Below are 23,011 nucleotides of genomic sequence, written 5' to 3' on the forward strand. Positions count from 1 at the left end.
CAGAGTCTTGCTCTGTCGCCAGGCACCAGGCTGGAGTGCAGTGGTGCAATCTCGGATTACTGCAATCTCAGACTCCTGGGTTCAAGTAATTCTTCTGCCTCAGCCTCCCGAGTAGCTGGGACTACAGGCACATGCCACAATGCCCAGCTAATTTTTGTATTTTTTACTAGAGACGAGGTTTCACCATGTTGGCCAGGATGGTCTAGATCTCTTGACCTTGTGATCCACCCGCGTCGGCCTCCCGAAGTGCTGGGATTACAGATGTGAGCCACCATGCCTGGCCAAAAGGTCAGATTTCTGATGTCTCTGGAACAAATCAGAAGATCTGACTGATGAGGCATGCTACTGCCTTTACTGCTTACATGCTGCAGGTGCCTAATATCTGTGGTCAGGCCTGCTTCATTTGTTTATTTACCTGCCTAAGCCTGGAGTCATTAGGATCAGAGACCCCTGTATGATTTGGAGGTGGGACACCTCATCTCGATCTACCTCACAGTGTTTAAATGTTATTACAGGCAAAACAGTGCACTTTCCTCCTCTGGATTTTGGGAGCAATTGCTCTTTCCAGTGCTAAGAGGTGAATAATCTTATGGTCAGTTTTAGGGTCTAAAAGAACAAAGATGCACAAGACTTTAACTCATCTTGGTACACATAAGACAAAATGATTCTGGGATGTGCGACTCAAGATAGACATATCAAAACCAGGAGCCTTTAAAAGTAAAAATGGCTGTGGTCAGAGAAGATTGAAAGGTCTTTTGTTCTGGCTGTTTGCAAATTGGCTATGCCAGTTTTCCCTTTTTGCAAATGCGCTGGATTGAGAGAAGATAAAGGTGAAACTTGCTGCAAGAGAAAGTGAAGAGTGGGCACAGAGGATTGTTGGAGAGGTCTGAGCGTGGAGGAGAAAATTATATAAGGCTTCAGAGAAATGCTTTGGTGTGATGCTTTAGGCTCTGCAGATGAGAGATGTGGAACAAACACAGGGAGAACAAAGGCAGTAGAGGAAATCCAGGCGGGATCAGCAGATAAGTCAGGGGAAGAAGACAAAGGCAGCTAAATTTAAACAGGAGAGAAAAGATGCCTCAGCGGGGCCAGGAGCAGTCTATAAATACATTGAAGGCAACAAGCTCCAGAAAGAAAGGAAGGATTATTCACTGTCTCCCCAGATGTAGGACAGAGACAGGGGCCAGAAGGAAGCTGAGCTGGCGTCAGGCTGTTGGACCCAGGGCAATAATACGATGTTTGTACTGTGGTAGGAACTGGGCAGTCAGTGGGGACTCCAGCGCCTGGGTGGCTGCTCAAAGTGGAATCGCCTCCAGGCTGACAGCCTGGGGCACTTCAGAGACCACGAGCCCCTTGCACAGTTGATTTCTGCTGACCAGGAAGGAATCCTCTTGTGGGGAAGGAATCCCCTCGGCTCTCAATGCCGAGACCCGCTGGTGCTCTTTCAAGTCACTTCATTTCTCTCGCTTTTGTCTTTCCTCTTTGTACAATGGGTGTAATTGCTGGTCGCCTAACAGGGATGTGTGAGGATCAAATGAGCTTTTGTGTATGAAAGGGTTTTGGAAGCTGTGAAGCCTAGGACAGATGGAAGAAGGATGCTCTATCTGAGAACCACCTGCTTTTGTTTTCACAGCTGGTCAGGGGCATTGTTAAAGGGGAAGGAAGATTTCTTCCTTCCCTGTTTCTTTCCTGTTCTTCTCATTTGCATTCTGTCTTAGGTTCTTCCTTCAAACATTTTGTGATGCACTAACATGCCCCTCAGCCATGGATAGATGGCCCTGAGCAGATCAGAGTCCCTGCTTTTGAGGAGTTAAAAGCTCAATATGGAGAGCAGACATGAACCCAAATAACTTCTGCCTGGTGCCATAATGCCACTGCAGAGAGAGGGGCACAGCCACGAGCGGCTGAGGAGGAAAGGTGCAGCTCAAGTGGGAGGAGGAACATTTAATGATATGCAGAGACAGGAACAGCACACTGCGTGTCAGGGCACTCCAGACAATTTGGTGATGGCTGAAACACGGGCTATGTCTTCTGTAGAGGGGCCTGAGACAAGGCTGGCAGGGTACACAGGGCTGGGTCTGCAGGGCCTTGTACCCCAGGTCAAGGACCCATGTCCTGTTGATAGAGGGATGCAGAGAAGGGTTTGGAGCAGGGGAGTACCACAGTGACCTTTTTTTGCATTTTATTTAATAGGAAGTACTCTCTGTAGGCAATGTGGATGATGGACTCAGGCCAGTGGTTTGAGCAGAGCCTTGCTCCATTCCTGCTACCCATTTGTGTGTGTGTTTGAAGTGGGCAGGGGAATTTGAGAAATCTGAGGCACGGGGATTGATGGAGGCTGGTAAAGGGTTAACTCTGGGCCTGAGCTGAGGCTGATGGGTGAAAGTGCTAATTAGCTGAGGACAAGCGTCCAGGAAACTGCCAAGGTTGTGATTCCTTGCTTAGGCTGAAGATAACATACTGTTTCCATCCTGTACTTCTGGGAGGAAACACCACGCTAGAGTTCAGCTTCCGTAACTGAGGAGCAGAGCCAGGCGCTGCCTTGTGTTCCTTTCTCCTGCCTGTTTGCATTTGTGTTTGAGACGTGGAGGGGGTGGGCTGTGTGAAGCCACATCATTATCAAAACTTCCTGAATAGAGAATTTCATGATGGAAGAAAGCCCTAAAGATCACGTGCAGCAGACAGCCTTTGGGGTCTCACCCAGCTCCCATCTAATCTGAGAAGAGTTGTTCTGCCTTGCTCTCCCCAGCCCACATATGCAGAAATGGACTCTAGTAGCCATGCTCTTCGGACATATTTTTTCTTCTCCAGTCACAGCTGATTGGCGAAGCAGTGGATACCTCGGCTGGCCCAATCATACCTTCCCCAGAAAATTTGGAATTGGGCTGCAGAGATAATTGTTTAGCTTGCTGTGTGTCTTGACCTTCTCAGATGATCTAGAATTGAGGTCTGAAGGGGCTGTCTTGGGTAATGGGATGTATATAATAGAATAGGAAGAGCTCATTTGTAGAAAGAACGGGTTGAAAACAAATTGAATGACAATGTAATGGAAGAGACTGAAAAGGAGAGAGAAAAAGAGAAGCACATAAATAAAGAGAGCAAGAGGAAGACAGGGAGGGATGGCCTTGGCTCCCGAATGACTTTTGTCTTTGGTGTTCCTGCACTGGTTTCTATAAGATACTCCTATATCATTGTGGTAAACGCTTTTTATTTAAGTTAGTTTGATTTTTTTTTTTTTTGTAACCAAATGGTTGAAAACAAGACAAAACAAAACAGTCTTGTTCTTTCACAATTAAGAAAATTTGCCCTTAAAATTTCCACACCCATTTTTTTTTTGAAAACTCTGTGAGATATTTCATCATGTGCTTTCTGGTTAACACTTCCAACACTTTTACGCTTCTAGTTAGAAAGTTCTACTTGGGAACCTGTCTGTATATCTTTTGTTACCTTTCAAGATCAATAACTTTTGTTTTATGATAGGTCATTTCTTTTTTATATTCAGTCCTCTTTTCTTTATAGTAATTTGTACATAATCAGTATTTATAATTTTTTTCTACTGAATAGAGAAAAAAACCTTTAGCAATCTCCAATAGTTAGCTAAAAAAAGAGGGAGAACAATGTGACTTTGTTCTAATAAAATAATAATAATAATTAATAATAATTATTAATTACAATAATAATATAAAAGTCTAATAATGTGACTTTGGTCTAATAAAAAAAATCAATGGATGATTGCACTTTGTTTGGAAAACAGTGCAATCTCTTAAAAAACGGTGGTAGAAATTAGCTGGGGATTCATTATCATGACTGAGAATCCAAAGTATAGCACAAGCCTCCAAAGGTCTTATCAGCCCTTCCTAATATTCTGGCAGCAATTTAGTTTTGAGGAGTTTAAGAGATTCTGAAAAGATAGATTTCTTAAAATGAGGCTTTCTGAATGATTAAGGATTTTTATCCCTGACCCTCAGTGGCTTTCTGGCTGATTGGAAAACTTCTGTTTTTTTTTTTTTTTTTCCTTTTTCAGAGTTTCTGGTAGAGAGTGGATAAAAGCAAGTCTCTCAGGTCAGACTGGTTTCACATACTGGGCTGGGACACTCTGTTGTCTCAGATTACTTAACCGTTTAACCCTGTTCTTTCTTTAAATGGGCCTAAAGATAGTCCCTACCCATATGGGAAAAACAAATGGTTTTTCCTTCTGTACTCACACAACTCAATGCTTCTAGAACACTCCACTTTCCACACTAGATGTGCGGTTTTCTTTTTTTCCCTCACACCAACCAGTTCTCTTTATTCTCCAAACATCAACTGGGTATCCTAGGATTCAACAATGACACAACATGCCTGGAGGTGGAACCAGACCCCACAAGTTAAGGGCTCAGTCCCACAAGACTGTCCCCACTTCAGATGCCAGCCTCACCTCTGGGCTCTTTTATTCCCAACTGCCCGTTATAAATGGAGGATCCTCATAACCTTCTCCTCAGGGTGGATAATTTGCTATGACAGTGCCACTGAACTCAGGGAAACACTTGCTTATAAAAAGGATCTAGGATGAAAAGGTCCATGGGGGTTAGAAAGGCCCCAAGGACAGGAGCGTCTGTCCCCAAGGAGTTGGGGTACATCACCCTCCCAGCATGTGGATGTGTTCTTGTTCATTGACCCTTCCACTCTCTGAACCTCAAACTTCAGGAGAGTTTCATTACATAGGCATAATGTGGCTTTATTATGCAAGGCAATTTATGGACACTTCATCATGTAGAAATGATCAATTATTAACTCAATCTCCAGCTCCTCTCCCCTCACGCAAGGATGTGGACAGGGGGTTGGCTAAAAGTTCTGAGCTTCTAATCATGGCTTGGTCTTTCCGGTGACCAGCCCCCATTCAGGAGCTACCAAGAATCATCTCATGAGAACAAAAGATATTCCTATCACCCAGGAAATTCCAAGGGATTTAGGAGCTCTGTGTCAGGAACAAGAAATGAAGACCAAATATATATTTATTATTATATTACAATATCATACTATCTTTTAGAGTTGTGGGGTGCTCAGGTTTGTAAGATTCTTCTTAATATGTTTACCGTTGTGTGTGGCCTTAGAAACATAGCTTCTAGAAGGTAACGGAGCTGGAAAGAATGATGGAATGCCTCTGATTGGATGCTTTCAGCTGTGATCACAGAAAACTCTTGACTGGTTTAAATAAAAAGGAATTTTAAAAATCAGCCATCCCTGGAAGTCCTGAGGTGGGAGGAGCTGCAGGTTAGCTTAAGATCGTAGGCAGAGGTGCCATTGCTCATCTATCCTCTTTTCTATCATTAGGAAATTGCCTTTGCCTTCAGCCAGGCTCCCTGCTAGGTTACAAATTAGCTGCAGACATTTCAGGTGTCTCATTGAGACACAAACACTTTTAGAGAAACAAGAGACCACACCTACTTTGTCTTTCTGAAAGAGGTGAGAAACCTCTTCCTAGAAGCCCCCGAGAGTCTTCTTTTCAAGGCTTCTGGTTTGAATTTGGTCACATGCCTGTTTCTCAGCCAATCACTGGCAACAGGAATACATGGAAACACACTTGCTAAGATTATTCATGCTGTGAATGTTGGATAAAGATGGATTATATTAGTAAGAAGGCAGGAGGGAAGGGTGGTTTGATAGGCAATTAAGTGCTCACTCTGGAGAGTTTATTCATCTGTATTTGTTTACCAGGCTGCCGTAATAAAACTCTGTAGGCTGCTGGGTGGCTTAAACAACCGAAACTTATTTCTCACAATTATGGAAGCTGAAAGTCCAAGATGAAGGTGTTAGCAAGTTTGGTTTCTTCTGAGGCCTCTCTCCTTGCAAACAACTGCCTTCTTGCTGTTTCCTTACGTGGCTGTCTTTTTGTGTTGTGTCTGTGTTCTAATCTTGTCTTCTTCTAAGGACACCGGTCATACTGAATAAGGGCTTACTCTAATGACTTCATTTAATTTTAATTACCCCTTTAAAGGTCCCATCTCCAAATACACTCACATTTTCAGGTACTGAAGATCAGGACTTTACCATATACATTTTGGGAGACACAATTCATCCTATAACATCATCCAACCCGCTCATTTTATACATTGGAAACATTGAGGCCCGTGGAAGGAGCTGTGATCTGTCTCAAATCACACACACTCTCTAGACTCACAGGCTCACACAACTGTTTTCACAATTTTAATAGTGCATTTTTTGCCTCTTGAGCTACGGTTCTAAATCTTAAGAATGAAATCCCTATTTGACCAACCCCTAACGCATGACTTGCAACAAGCTCGTTTCTGGCTGCTGAACTATTGTTTAGAGACCTGCGTTGGTTTGCCAAGCAGGAGACTAAGCCGGTAAAGACGTGTTGCTTGACTTCTTTAGAACCTATTGCTTGGCCTGGAAGATGGCCATCTAATCCTAGAGACGGTCTGTACTTCAGCAAGCATCACCTGGTGGGAGAATTAACACTTTCTGAAAAAAAAGAACATGCCTTTGGGCTAGGAGCTGTAGTGTTCCCCATCCTTGGCTTTATTAGATTTAAGGACATCAGTTAACCAGTGGTATGGTCTGATGCTGGGAGGCCTAAGCAAAGTTAACAGTTCTTTCACCTTGCTCCCTAAACGTAGAGCTTCTCAGAGTCTTTGTTATGCTGCTGCATTTTGTGAGTTCATTTACAAACATGTATACCATACACGGGGTTCTCCAGAGTGACTGTGGAGCCCTCTTTTCATCCATCTGGGACATGCTGGTCTGGAGCAGTGCTCCCTAACCTTTTCCATGGCCTGTCTATTCCATGAATAGAATTCACATTTGTTTGGCATCCTGGGTGGACCCTCCAGAACTTTGGCTGCTCAGTTCCAGCCTGGCTGCTCCAAGGTAGGCAGAGTGGTTGGGAAGCTGGTCTAGACTCTTTATAAATTAGATATCCACGGGTTCACACACAAGAAAATCAGCCTTGCTTGTAGAGCCTCCTGGAGTCCTCAGTTGCCAGACACTTGATGACTACACAGGGATAAGGGCCTCTGCGTGGGGTCCAACCCCACAGAACTTCATTCCCTGGATGCCCCTGCTCTCCCTCCCACCCTCCATCCCTCCCCTTGTGATTCTCATTGGGTGCTCTCTCCTTTTCTCTTTCCTTAACATAATTTACCTCTCTCTCTTTCTCTCTGCTTATCTCTCCCAGATGGATAGATACATATACACATATGCACGCAAGTTATAGAGGATGGTGCTGATGTATAGGGAATACGTAGGGCTCATTGATGATAGGAATAGGCATCCAAGTTTATTTATTCAACTTCTAAGTTCAGGGGTACAAGTGCAGCTTTGTTACATAGGTAAACTTGTGTCATGGGGGGTGCTGTACAGATTATTTAATCACCCAGGTATAAAGCCTCATAACCATTGCTTGATTTTCTTGATCCTCTCCCTTCTTCCACTCTCTCCCCTCCAAAAGGCCCCAGTGTTTGTTGTTCCCCTCTATGTGTCCATGCGTTCTCACCATTTAGCTTCCATTTGTAAGTGAGAACATGTGGTATTTGGTTTTCTGTTCCTGTGTTAGTTTGCTAAGGGTAATGGCCCCCAGCTCCATCCATGTCCCTGCAAAGGACATGACCTCATTTTTTTACTGGCTTCATAGCATTCCATGGTGTATATGTACCACATTTTCTGTATCCAGTCTATCATTGATGGGCACTTAGGTTGAGACTACCTCTTTGCTATTGTGCATAGTGCTGCAACAGACATATGTGTGTGTGTGTCTTTATAATAGAATGATTTATATTTCTTGGTGTATAAATCCAGTAATGGGATTGCTGGGTCAAATGGTATTTCTGACTTTATGTCTTTGAAGAGTTGCCACACTGCATTCCACAATGGTTGAACTCATTTGCACTCTTTTTTTTTTTTTTTTTTTTTGAGACGGAGTTTCGCTCTTGTTACCCAGGCTGGAGTGCAATGGCGCGATCTTGGCTCACCGCAACCTCCGCCTCCCAGGTTCAGGCAATTCTCCTGCCCCAGCCTCCTGAGTCGCTGGGATTACAGGCACGTGCCGCCATGCCCAGCTAATTTTTTGTATTTTTAGTAGAGACAGGGTTTCACCATGTTGACCAGGATGGTCTTGATCTCTTGACCTCGTGATCCACCCACCTCGGCCTCCCAAAGTGCTGCGATTACAGGCTTGAGCCACCGCGCCCGGCCTAATTTGCACTCTTAACAACAATGTATAAGTGTTTTTTTTTGTCAACAACCTCGCCAGCATCTGCTGTTTTTTGACTTTTTAAATAATTGCCATTCTGACTGGTGTGAGATGGTATCTCATTGCGGTTTCGATTTGCATTTCTCTAGTGATAAGTGATGTTGAGGTTTTTTTCATATGATTATTGGCCATGTGTATGTCGGTATGTCTTCTTTTGAAAACTGTTCATGTCCTTTGCTCACTTTTTTATGGGGCAGTTACTTTCTCTTTTGTAAATTATACAGCAGTTTTAGAGAGATGCCATGGCCTGGCTGCTCCTACAGCAGTGAAATGACTTTCCTGGTTCCCTGCCCAGTAGCTGTGGTGCCCACATCCCTGCCTCCTACTGCAGGACTGCAGGGTAAGGCACTGAGAGCATAACCCTCAGCCTCAGCACCCTGAAGGGGCTCTTGATCATACAGTGGGTGACTCAGGGCCAGCCTGCCGCTCACTCTCATCTCAGACCCTACTCTGCTATCTCCAGTCTCCTACTGGCCAGAATTGATACTCTAGTTATAATAAGGCTGCAACTTTGCTTTCTTTTGCTCAGTCATCTCATTCCTCTTCCCAAAGAGACTGGAGTTCTGTCACCTGCTGTTATGGACTGAATTGTGTCCCCCTAAAATTCATATGATGAAGCTCTAACCCCAATGTGACTTTATTTGGAGACAAGGTCTTAAACGGGTAAAGTTAAAGGAGGTAATAAGTATGGGGCCCTAATCCAATGTGACTGGTGCTGTAATCCTAGCACTTTGGGAGGCAGAGGTGGGCAGATGGCTTGAGATCAAAAGATCAAGACCAGCCTGGCCAACATGTTGAAACCCATCTCTACTAACAATACAAAAATTGGTGAGGAATGTTGGTACGTGACTGTCATCCCAGCTACTTGGGAGGGTGAGGCAGGCGAATTGCTTGAGCCCGGGAGGTGGAGGTTGCAGTGAGCAGAGATCACGTCACTGCATTCCAGCCTGGGTGGCAGAGTGAGACTCAGTCTAAAAACAAAGAGCAAACAACAACAACAACAAATAACAATATGACTGATGCTGTTACGCTGTTGTAAGAAGAGAGGATGACACCAGGGAAAGGCATGTGCTGAGGAAAGGCCATGTGGTGATCCTGTGAGAAGGCAGCTCTCAGCAAGCCAAGGAGAGAGGCTTCAAAGAAACCAAAGCTGCTGACACCTTTGTTTTGGACTTCCATAACTGTGAGAAACACGTTTCTGTGATTTAAGTCATCCATTCTGTGGTTTGTTATGGGAGCCCCAGCCAACTAATACGTCTGCTGCCACCTGCTGCCATGTTCTTGACAATGCTTTCCAGCTGGGATGCTTGTTTACCGACCACTATACAGCAGGTTAATTACAAGCGAGACGTTCGGGTTTGAAATCCTGCTTGTGTTTAAATCCTGGCTCTGCCACTGGCTGGGTAACCTGGAGCAAATTCAGTAACCTCTCTTATTTTCATTTCATGGCAGGTGAGAAAGGATAACAATACCTTCCTCAGAGGCTCAAATACGATGTATGCAAAGTACTTAGAACTTGGCCTGGTACGTGTCAGTATTAATAATATGGAAACGAAGTTAGTAAAAATCCTGGTTAAATTGATATAATGATACCGCAGTTTGAAAAGATAGAAGGCAAATGAGACAACTTATGTTGTCCATTTCGTGTTTGGTACAAAGTCAGGGCTTAATACTGGTTGGGGTGCTTTCCTGCAAGCCTGGCATGTTCCCTTGGTTTGCATGAACTCTGTGCCCGGTGCTGAGCCACTGCCTGTTATAACTGCCTGTAGATCCCACATTCCAACATTTGGGCTAGTCCCCTGCCCATGCCATCATATGTCTCTTACCTGTTTATTCTTTTTATCCTTAGCATTGATTTCTAGCTTGCCTATTTTATATGTATATATACTTTACTTTTTAAACTTATTCATTTTTTTCTTTTCTTTGGAATATAAGCTTCCTGAGGGTCTGGCACACTGTAGACACTCAATCTAGAAGTGTCAAATGAGTGAATGAGTAAATGAATGAATGAATGAATGGTAGATGCAAAAGCAGATTCCAGTGCATGGAGGGGGAAGTAATGTACCATGATGGTGGCTAAATGCTCAGGGTCTGAAGCCAGAAGAACAGAATTCAAATTCTAACCTTATTACTTTCCAGCAGTGGGATTCTGACCTGTTGTTTAGATGGAATAATCAAATGAATGAATATAGGTAAGTGCGGAGAATGGCACCTGTAAGAGCCTAGTAGACATCAGGTGGTGCTCCCAAGAAGTCATAGAGAAATCTATGGGAAGCAATAATGGGGAAAACCTATGACTCTTTCTTGATATTTGAATCAGAAAGCGTATAAGTCTGTTCTCATTCTGCGATAAAGAACTTCCCAAGACTGGGTAATTTATAAAGAAAAGAGGTTTAATTGACTTACAGTTCTTCAGGGTTGAGGAGACCTCAGGAAACTTACAATCAAGGTGAAAGAGGAAGCAAACATCCTTTTTCATGTGGAGGCAGGAAGGAGAAGAATGAGCAAAATGGGGGAAAGACCTTTATAAAACCATCAGATCTCATGAAAACTCACTATCATAAGAATAGCAGCACAGGGGTAACCACCCCCATGATTCAATTACCTGCCACCAAGTTCCTCTCATGACACATGGGGATTATGGAAACTACAATCCAAGGTGAGATTTGGGTGGGACACAACCAAACCATATCAGAAGAGAGTGACAGGATAAAATTAGATAAAGACATTAATTCTCACCCTGACTTTGCAGCTCCACTGGACCACATTCAGGTCCAGAGGAGGAATTTTGGGACCAGGCATTCCTACCTAGAATAGGTTCACAGGAATAATGAAGTCCAGTTAGCCCCACTTATTGTCAACTCTTAACATTGGTGTGGTATTTAACAGGTGGCAAGGCCCTTCTACCTGCCTCTTCCCTGGTCCCTTCTTCACTGCAGCCCTGGGAAGAGGCATCCTTTCTTCTCATTTTATCCATGAGGACACTGAGGCTGTCAACAGGTTCTACTTACTTGAGGTCATGGAGCTTCAAGAGCAAGGGCCAGGCTGCAAACCCAACTCTTCTGAGTCTAATGCTAGAAGTTTTTCTATTGTCACACACTGATGAGTTGTAATAGAGTGGGGAGCAAAGTAGAAACGTTGGTGTCATTTTTCTCCAGGAATGAAATACAGTTTTCTTTTTTGGCATAAGTTGTATTTTGTTATCTCCTGGAAAAAAAAATTGGTCTTCCACTTTGTAGAGTTTTTGTTTCTGTCATGTGAGATCATAAGAATTACCATAGCCTATGTGGGAGTTGAACTTAATGCTGTGGGGGGTGGATCAATTCTAAAGCAATTGGAGAGCTGAGTGTCTCTCTTAAAAGGCAATTGTGTTTTATTGAATTTTTCAATTCTCAACTACAGTAGGAGAATATAGGATTGCCTGAGTACTGGTTGTTGGAACAAGGGAAGGCCTCTCCCTAGCTCCAGGTTGTGTAGAAGGAGCAGCTCAGTGTAGTGCAGAGATGGCACACCGGGGCAGTCCATGTTTAGTCCATGAGTACTTTGTTTAAGATGCACAGTATATTACATCAAATACATTTTATTTTGCCAGTATTAAAAACCAGAATATTTCACATAAACTTATGGATTTATTTTTCTTTCGAAAAAAAAAAAGATCTGGCGACACTGGACCCTGTTCTGTGGCAATAATTGGCTGCATCTGAACTGATGCTTCCTTCAAATGAGGCATGGGTCCTTCAGTTTGTCACAGTCTCCTCCATTACCTATGGTTTTATATCCCTTCCATTCACTGATGACCTTAGAGGACATTTTAGTTTGTAATCATACATAATATAATAATAAAAATAGCACTTTACTGAGAGTGGGAGACTTGAGTACAGTTCTGATGCCAAAATGCTACAGTGGTGTTGGACAAATCTCTTAAGCTCATTAGAACTTGCTCAATTCATATATGAATGGAGATATTGTCTTAACATGTGAAGGGGATTGAAACAGCTGATGCATTCCTCAATCTATGTATTCAGCTAATGTTTATTGAGTATATACCTCATGCATGTTCCTGGTGGCCAAGATATAGACTGTAAATCTTATCATCCAGTGGAGAAAACAGGTAACTCCCTAAGTGGGGAAATACAGGATGCTATGAGGATACATTGCAGCAGCATCTTACCCTGGCTAGGGTTTAGAGAAGACCTTCAGGAAGAAGTGAGGTTTAAATCTAGACTTGAGCAATGAGCAGTAATGGGAAGAACAGTGTCCCAGTCAGAGAAAACAGCATAAATGAAGGCTGGAAATGAGGAGAAGGCAAAGCATGTTTGAGTAACTCAAAGGAATATTGTATCACTAGAAAAGGATGGGAAGTGAAGCTGGAGAGATGAAGAGGGACCAGATTATGAAGGGATTGGAAGGCTCGTGAGGCCAAGAAGTACTGTGGTTGGTTTTAGCTTAGGACTTTATATTTTGAGACTTCAATATGCAAACTCATTTTAATTCTTTAGCTATTCAAGGAGAAGAGGCAAGTGAAATGTGAACAGATCCAAAGTATCAACATGGGAGATAGAAAGCCTTTCCCTAAGAGTAAATAAGAAAACAAATCATTAATTTATTAATCATGGATCCCATAGATCTCACCATTTTTTTGAGACAGTCTTGCTCTGTCACCCAGGCTGGAGTACAGTGGCACAACCTTGGCTCACTGCAACCTCTGCCTCACAGGTTCAAGCAATTCTCCTGCTTCAGCCTCCCAAGCAGCCAGGACTACAAGCGTGAGCCACCATGCCTGGCTGATTTTTGTGTTTTTAGTGGAGGAGGGGTTTCACCATGTTGGCCAGGCTGGTCTTGAACTCCTGAACTCAAGTGATCCACATGCCTTGGCCTCCCAAAGTTCTGGGATTACAGGCATTAACCACTGTGCCCAGCCACAAAATTCAGTCGATTCTTGAACAATGTGAGGGTTAGGAATGCCGACCTCTGTGTAGGCAAAAATATGCTTATGAATTTAACACCCTAAAGATGTAACTACTAATACCTGACTGTTAACTGGAAGCCTTACTGGTAACAAACAATTGATTAACACATATTTTGGATGTTATATATATTAGATACTGTATTCTCACAATAAAGTAAGCCAGAGGAAAGAAAATATTATTAGGAAAATCATAAGGAAGAGAAAATATATTTCCTATTCATTATGTGGAAGTGGATTATCATGGAGTTCTTCATACTTATTGTCTTCATGTTGACTAGGCTTAGAAGGAGGAAGAGGAAGGGTTGATCTTGCTATTTCAGAGGAGACAGAAGAGGCAGAGAAGGGGGAAGGGAAGGCAGGAGAGGCAGGCACATTAAGTATAAATTTTATTGAAAAATGTCCGCCTATAAGTGGACCTGCGCAATTTAAACCTTGATTGTTCAGGGCTCAACTGTAATGCTTTATACTTTGCAAATAAAAAGCACAGCGAAATAATACCTGTAATAAATTACATTTTAGTAACCAACACTGCCTGCATGAGGTCTTTTGGTCTAAAGTAGTGTGGCAACTGCACTATGTGTTGTCAATCAACTGAGGTGCTGAGATAGGACAACTGAATAGTTAATCAGCTTCCAAATGGGTTTCCCTTAAAATCCATTCTTAAAAAACTTGTAGTGGTTACTGTAGAAAATGTTGCATAGGTGACATTTAAACATAAAGACCATAACAGAAAGAAAGGATCCCACGGGACTGTTTTAACTATAAAATTTGACCTTTCTAAGTTGCTGCAATTCTAGGTCAAAATAACACAAAAGTTACTTGAATAATACCTAATTTCAGTTGCAAATTTCAGTTGACAGTGCCAGGTAATTGAGTGAAAAAACTTGTAATTCAAATATATACTTTAGTTCTATTGTAGATCTATAGCGGTAAAGAATCAGAGCCAATCTTGTCGTGGTAATTGCTGGTGGGCGTGGGAATAGGAGCATCTTTCTGGCTGTTTTGTTATTGAATGCACTCTCCTCCCTCAATTCTCCTTTTGGGTGGTTATCAATGTAAAGAACATCGACTTCTCCTTCTGTCTATTTCTATGGGGAAATGAGCCTGCTCATTTCTTCCTCCATTAATGTCAGAGTCCTTGGCTCCACTCCAATCCCTGTGCTTGTTTTAAATTGGAGCAAAGTATGAGGCATATCTTCCCACACAATCTAAAAATTCCTGTTTAAAGGGATTATCTATATTCTGGAGCATAAGCTTGCATAAAAGAGCATCTATCTCTATTTTTCTGACTATTTCCCTTCATCTTGGATCTGGGTCATCCAGATTAATTATAAATTGTCAAGAGGCACAGGCTGAGCTTGGCTGGGATAATTGTCCACATGATGCTACTGAAGAGACTTCAGTCAAACACTCTGCTCCAATAGCTCATTCAGCAACTTTCTCTGAGGTTAGGTATGCCTCCAGTGGTTTTTCCTTTTTTCAGATGAGTAGTATACATTAGAATCAAATGAATGTATTCATCACACATTTATTGACCATCCACTATGTTTTATGTAATATGATAAATGCAAGGAATGAATAACTATGGCAATAATTACTATTTATTGAGCTAAAACTAAGGGATAGGTACTCTGCTGGGTGCTGTATATGCAGTATTTCATTTAATTCTTTCAAATTCCTTGAGAGGTAAGTATTATGGCCTTTACTTTGTAAAATAAAACACTGAGGTTTAGCAAGGTTGGTTATTTTGCCCAAAGTCAAGATCACCCAAGTAGAGTGTTTCAGAGGTGGATTTGAACCCAGCTGGCTTCCATTAAAGCCAACGCTTTTAGCCAACATACTGTCCTTGAGGAGACTACAGACGGGTGTGAGGGGAAGATGTGCAAACTAGCAATTACATTGGGCAGGGCTTTAAAAAAACCAGTGGTAAGTCAATAGAAGGGGGCAAGAAAACTCCAGGTAGAGGAAGTCCAGACGTGCAAAGAATGAGAACATGGTGTGCACAAGAGAAGGTGGAAATTACATGTGGCTGGAGAAGGGAAGGTGGGAGAAGGCTGACATGGAGGCTGGAAAAATGCACTAGAACAAACTTGTGAAGGATTTCAAATGCCATGACAGGGAATCTGGATTTTATTTTATAGAATGATAGCGACAGCTTTGTCATACCAAGTGACTCCCTCAATAACAATTTATAATTAACTACTGTCCTGGAATAAAATTTATAGGTAGCATAATATACCTGCAAATATACTTTTAAAAGATAATCAATATATCATTCTAACTCTAAAGAAAAGTAAAAGGAAAATAACTTTTAAAATAAACATTTAACATTTAAATGCTAACTGCAACCGCTGTAGAAGACATGATAAAATAGTTAGAGGTTTGCATCTGGATGTTATCACGAATGTACCAGCTACAAATGCAGATTGACATGATGATTTTCTTGTACTGAAGACCTCAAATACAATCAGTGTTGCTTTTGGTTATGTAATTCCTCCAAATGGTTAAAAGTTTCTGGTTAAATTTCCCAGCAGAACAAAGTCCAACCTTTCCACCATTTATGTGGTAGTTGCAATTCAGGTAATCCACTGCATGTTAAAATTGTGCAAACATACTTTGTTTATTGCAAACAGGTTCTATGTTCAGTTAATGATAAGGTTTTCACTTACATGATATCTGAAGGGACATTTGAAAATCATGGCTGATGTTGACTGTTCTTGCCTGTGAGATACCATGCTGTGCCTTTAGTGATCCCTGCTCCCTAAATACTGGGAGTCTCCCCTCAACGACTGGGACAACTAACAGTGTCCCTGCAAGTTAAAAAAGTCTTTAGAGATCTTCACCATCGAATTAGGAGCAACGTAAAGGAAGTAAATTAAGAATAATTTAAAAAACTCTCTCCTAAAGGAGTTCCATATATAATGAGGAAGATTGATAAGAAAACAGTTGTTAGGAAACTCTGTGCTAAGTGCTAACGTAATAATAGGAGACAGAAGAGGGAGGCCTGATTTTGCCTGGGGTCAGGAAAGGTCCCACAAAGGGAGTGATGCCAAAGCTGATAAATGATGACTTGTTCTCTGCTGAACATGGTATAAGGAGGACCTTCCAGAAGGAGGTCACAGCATGTGCAAAGACATCAGGGGAAGCCAGGAGGACCTGGCACAGCCACGGTATTGTGTGAATGGCCCAGCACAGGGAGTTTAGGAAGGAGTGGAAAGGATGCTGAAAAGACTGGTCAGGGTCAGCCCAATCCCAAAGATTACAGATCTCTGTATCTATTCCAAGATTATTAGCAGAGAAGTAACTCTCTGATTTTTGTATTGTATTTAAAAAAGCCACATTGTGGGGCAGAATTGCAGTATGCCAATGTTCTCAAAGTATGGTTCTTGATCAGCAGCAAGAGCATTACCTCGGAACTTGTTAGAAATACAAAGCTTTAGGCCTTGGACCAGAGGCACTGAACCAGAAATTCTGGAGTTAGGGCCTAGCTAGATGTGTTTTAGTAGGCCCCCACCTCCACCTGATGTCTAATAGACATCTTGCACTCAACATGTTAAAAAAGGAACTTTGGAATAACAGTGATTGGATTGACCCTCCCACTCTGGACAACTGAAACAAATAACTCAACATAAGAAACTATGATTTTCAGATATTGGACACTAGACAACATAGAACAATAATCCCTAAGAGAAGAGAAGTGAGCGAAGTGACTGTTCTGATTGTCCCAAATTAATGCCTGGAGAGAGTTTCCAGGGCATGGCACCAGGAATGGAGAATTCAAACAGAACTGTGATATTCCTAAGTTAAGGACGTAGAGATAAGAATTTAGGGATCCCAGGGTGGCTAGAATGAACAGAACAGAGTACTGGAGAAGAGAGAGTCACACAGAGAGAAGTTGCATGCATGCATACACACACGCACATACACGTGTACACAGAGGGAGAGATATTTGGAAATCTGTAGATTCTCCTGCATTTTCAGTTGAGTATTGATGAGCACATGCACGTGAGGAAACTACCTGAGGCCTTGTAAAGAACTCTTAGAAAAGAGTAGGCAGGACAATCTCAGAAGCCCAGCTAGGAGCAGGAATAGTTTATGTTTCCACCAGCCAGAGTGGCAAAACTTTGTAATAAATGGGGTAATGGGGAAAGTATTCAGAAGGTTATTGCCTCAGTAATAGTTTAAAATTAGCTTCAGTGTAAAGGCTACATCAGTACCATTTAACAAAACTTAAAAGCAAGCCTCAATAGGATTAAACACACTCTGAGTAATTTAACTGCATCCTCAAACAAAACTCAAAAATATTTTAAAAAGTGTAAAAATGTCCAGCACTCGGCTGGGCATGGTGGCTCACGCCTGTAATCTCAGCACTTTGGGAGGGTGAGGTGGGTGAATCACAAGATCAGCAGATCAAGATCATCCTGGTTAACACGGTGAAACCCTGTCTCTACTAAAAATACAAAAAAATTAGCCGGGTGTGTTGGTATGCACCTGTAATCTCAGCTACCTGGGAGGCTGAGGCAGGAAAATCACTTGAACCCAAGAGGCAGATGCTGAAGTGAGATAAGATAGCACCACTGCACTCCAGGTTGGGTGACAGAGTGAGACTCCATTAAAAAAAAAAAAAAAAAAAAAAAGAATCCAGTACTCAAAAAGCTAAAATGCACAAAGTCTGGCATCCAATCAAAATTACCAGGCGACAATAAATAAATAAATACATACATACATAACATAAATACATAAATAAAAAGCAGGAAATATGACTTATAAAAAGAAAAAAAATCAGTAGAAATAGGCCCAGAAATGAATAGATGACATAATTTTTAGACAAGGACTAAATAACAGTTATTAGAACTAAATATCATAAATTCAAGAATATAGAGGAAGCAGTACATGCTAAGGAAAGACACAGTCTTTTTCATTCAACCCAAATCTAATTTTTAGAGGTGAAAAATACATTAGATATGATTAAGAGATGATTAGGCACTAAAAAAGAAATTTTTATTTTAAAAATTTTATTGATTGATTGGTTGATTGGCCTCCCAAAATGCTGGGATTACAGGTGTGAGCCACTGTATCTGGCCGCTTAAGAAGAAATTTTCAAACTTGAAAACATGGCAATAGAAACTATTCAAAATGAAACACACAGAGAAAAATGAGTGAACACAAATGACAGCGCATCAGTGAACTTTGGGATAATTTGAACCAGGTTAATATATGTGTAGTTTGAGTCCCCAAAAAACGGAGAAAGAAAGGGAACCAAACAATAATTAGAAGAAATAATGGTGGAAAAAGTTTTCAAATTTGATGTGAACTATAAACTTACAGATTTAAGAAGTGCCACGAACTCTATGGAAAAGAAAGACTAAGAAAATGACCATCAGGTCACACCATCAAGTAGCTCAAAGCCAGTGATAAAGACCAATTCTTAAAAGCAACCACAGATTTTTTTTAAAAAGACATTTCATGCAGAGAATTACAGCTGACTTCTCACTGGAAACAACGCAAGCCAGAAGACACAGAATGATACCTTAAAAATACTAGAAGAAAAAAAAAATCCGAAATAGAATCCTATACCCAGTGAATTTCTCTTTCAAAAACTAAAGCAAAATATAACTAATTTGAAAGACAAGCTAAAAGAGTTTGTCACCCATAGCCCTGTATGACAAGAAATGGCATACAGGAAAATTAAAAGGAATTCCTTTAATGTCTGAATTCCTTCAGGCAGAACAAGTATGATACAAGTAAAAAGTATGGATCTATACAAAGAAATTTAGAGCACGAGAAACTGTAAATAGGTATATAACTACAGAATTAAAGCCTGATCTTAATCCCCAAACCTGCTGTATCTGTAGTCTTTCCCAGCTCAGCTATGGTCACTCTACCCCTCCAATTGTTAAGCTAAACACTTTGAGTCATCCTTGACTCACCCCTCTCTCTCACACTTTATACTCAGTCCATTAGATATTTCCATAGCTCTGTCCTTAGCTTATATCCAGAGTCCAGCTACTTCTCACATCTACTGTTATGGTTGTAGTCCTAGTTACCATAATCTCTAACCTGGATTATTGTCATAGTCTCCTAAGAGATATCCCTGCATCCCCCATATTTTATTTCTTTTTCCCCAGATGGCGTCTTGCTCTGTTGCCCAGGCTGGCGTGCAGTGGCCCAATCTCAGCTCACTGCAATCTTGCCTCCCAGGTTGAAGTGATTCTCCTGCCTCAGCCTCCCGAGTAGCTGGGATTACAGGCACCAGCCACCACACCCAGCCAACTTTTGTATTTTTAATAAAGATGGGGTTTCACCATGTTGGCCAGGCTGGTCTTGAATTCCTTACCTCATGATCCACCTGCTTTGGTCTCCCAAAGTGCTGAAATTACAGGCACGAACCACCATACCCAGCCTCATATTCTATTTTTAATAGGGCAGTCAGAGTCATCCTTTAAAGTATAAGTGAATTCATGTCACCTATATGCTCAAAATCCTGCAGTGGCTTTCCATTTCACTTAGGGTAAAAGCTGAAGTTATTTAACAATGGCCTACAAGGCCCTGTGTGACTTGCAGCCCCTACCCCCACCTCTCTGAGCCCACTTCTTGCTACTTTCCTCCTTGCCCATTCTGTTCCAATCATACTGGTCTTGCAGCTTCCTGAGCACATCAGGTACATGCTGGCTTTAGGAAACCCTGAGTAAGTCCCTCTTGCTGGACTCTCCTTTCCCCAGACACCCTTTTGGCTCATGCCCTTGCCTTTTTAAAGTCTTTGTCAAATATCACCTCCTTCGTGAAGCCCACTCTGACTGCTTTTTATAGATCCTCTTCCTTTCCCCCCTTTTTACAGAGCATTTCTTGAATTCTAATACATTCTATAATTTACTTATGAGGTGTATGTCTCTGTCTTAGTCCATTTAAGCTGCTGCATAAATTACCATAGACTGGGTCACTTATAAATCAAAGAAATGTATTTCTTACATTTCTGGAGGCTGGGAAGTCCAAGATCAAGGTAATGACAGAGTCGGTGTCTGGTGAGGGCTGTCTTCTGGTTCATAAAAGGTATTTTCTTTTTTTTTTCAGATGGAGTCTTGCTCTGTCACCAGGCTGGAGTGCAGTGGTGCGATCTTGGCTCACTGCAACCTCTACCTCCTGGGTTCAAGCGATTCTCCTGCCTCAGCTTCCCAAGTAGCTGGGATGACAGATGCATGCCACCACACCCAGATAATTTTTGGGTTTTTAGTAGAGACAGGGTTTCATCATGTTGGCCAGGATGGTCTCAATTTCTTGAGTTTGTGCTCTGCCTTCCTTGGCCTCCCAAAGTGATGGGATTATAGGCGTGAGCCACTGCGCCCGGCCCATAAAGTGTATTTTCTTACTGCATCCTCACATGGTGGAAGGGCTGCTAGCTTTCAGCAGTCTCTTTTATAAGGACACCATTCCCATTCATGAAGGTGGGACCCTAATGACCTTATTATTTCTCAAATGCCCCACCTTCTAATACTATCACAATAGGGATTAGGTTTCAATGTGTGAATTTTGAGAGACACAACAGTCAGACCATAGTAGTCTCTTTTATTAGAAGGTAGACTCCCTGAGGTCAAGCACCTTTGCTCTTCTGTTTACGGATTTATCCCAAATACCTAGATCTGTGCCTCTCACATTACTGGTGTTCAGTGAGTGTCTGTTGACTATTGAACAAGTAGCCTGTTCTGGGTTCCACAGTTTATGAACAGCTGACCTGAATTCTGAGCCTAGGTCTTAGATGATTAAGCCTGTAAGAGTTCTCCTTTACTAATGCTGTAACACAAACATCACATACACACTCACTCTTTCTAAAGATAGAACTCTGTGTTATTTTCCATTAGCTTTAATATTACGTCAACATATCCAATTATGACATTAAAAGAGATAATGTGAAAAAGTATTCTGTAAATGATAAAAGTGCCTGTAATTTTTAGTTGTTAGTGTTATTTATCTCACTGATTTAATTAGTCTATTGATTTGGTTGGCCAATGTCATTTGTAGAGTATTAACCTCATCACTATAAAGTGAATATCATAATGTCTACTCAGTCTATCTTGCAATTATTGTTGAGTTTCCCAGTTTCAGTCATTGCGTATCACCTTACAACTTTTCTCCTTTCCTCTACTACTCATGCTTCTCTCTAAACAGTCTTACTTTTTATTTTTATAAATTAATTTTAAGAAAAAATATACCAGCTCATTAATTGAGAGGTACAATCATTTGCTATAAATAGAAGGCACATTAAATACACATTAAAATGCATTTTAGCTCTTTAATTTAAAAACGTTGTGTCCTGCCAAAAACATTGCCTCTACTGTTCCCGATACGCTGGCCACATGTTTGGAAGCATGAAGTGCTAGGGCACTCTAAATTGTGACAGAACACGAAGAAATGATTGCGATTCATAGGAATATTACCACTGTACTTTCTGTGATTAATAAAGAAGGCAAGCATTCAACCCTTGAGTCATCAAACGTGCAAACTAAATCTTCTCTGGAAAACACACATGTATGTACCTAAGAAAACTCTAAAGATTAAAGGTTAAGAGCATGCTTTTAGTATGATGAGAGTCTCTGAAAGTATAGGATTCTCAAATAAAGTAAGTGATTCTATGTGATGAAGTCAGTCACCAATCAAACCCTTCTGAAATGGCACATGTCCCCAGGGATTATCCAATTGGAATCATGTGGAGGGCGGGGAAGTTAAACTGCTGTGACCAGGAGACCCCAAAAATGTAATGGCTCATTTTCTCTTCAGGGTGACTTGTTGAACTCTGCTCCCTGTGGCTGTTCAGGGCAGCTGGAGAACATCTTAGAGGCTGTCTGGCATCTTAGAGGCTGGGTGGCTGTCATGCTCAGGAGGGATGTCTGTTGTCTTAAGGGCACAGAGGACATGCATAACTTCCACTCACATTCCACCATCAGGAACTCAGCCACGTGGCCACCAATCCCCAGGCAGTCCCATGCTCGGCTGGCTCTCCTACCATGGGAGGTGTGCTCAAGTCCCATTAATCATTTGTTCTATTAGCTCTTTATTCTTAGCTTCCAGTCAAGACCTTTGAATTGACAACCACTGTTAATGGAAATTGGCAGCTTTCTTTCAGGATCAGAATTTTGAATTCATCCCAGATGAACAGTGCTAGCAAACAACTAGTGATTATTAGGTGCCTGATGTGACAAGACTTTGATGTCTTAATTTAGTTCCCAGTGGGAGGATACATGTCACACAAACTGCCTCGCACCATGAAGGGAAAAGATAGCTGTATACAGAGATAGTAGGTAAGAGTCTGGAGGAGGGGAACAGCCCTGGAGGCAGAGAGGGGTCCTATATAATAAGGAGCAAAAGGAAAAGAGTTAAACAGAAAGAAAAATGAAAGAAAAAGAGTTAAATAAAAAAGAAAATGCTTACCAACTTAAGGAAGAGAAATCCCTATCACAGAGTATAAGCTCAAATTCTCTGGTTTAGAGAAATAATATTCATAAAGGATTGTGTGAAACCTATGTCACCCACTTAATTAAAAATATATATTTTAGGTATTAATTTCTTGGCCTACCTAGATTATAAAGAATTCAAATGTTATTTTTCCATCTTGAGAGAAGTGTTTTTGCCACGTCGTGCTCTAGGGTCGCAGCCTCAGATTTCTTCCAGAGGCACAATCAAGAAACAGCTTTAAGGTCCACACTACTGTATTTGCTCCAGGGATTTTTGTTAAGGATACTGTCTATGAGAGTGATCAGTGCCTCCTAAGAGCAATTCTGTTCAGGGCTAAATGCCAG

Source organism: Sapajus apella, unplaced genomic scaffold, assembly GCF_009761245.1.
Source record: "Sapajus apella isolate SASKATOON/1434 unplaced genomic scaffold, GSC_monkey_1.0 scaffold14, whole genome shotgun sequence".
NCBI classification, from domain to species: domain Eukaryota; kingdom Metazoa; phylum Chordata; class Mammalia; order Primates; family Cebidae; genus Sapajus; species Sapajus apella.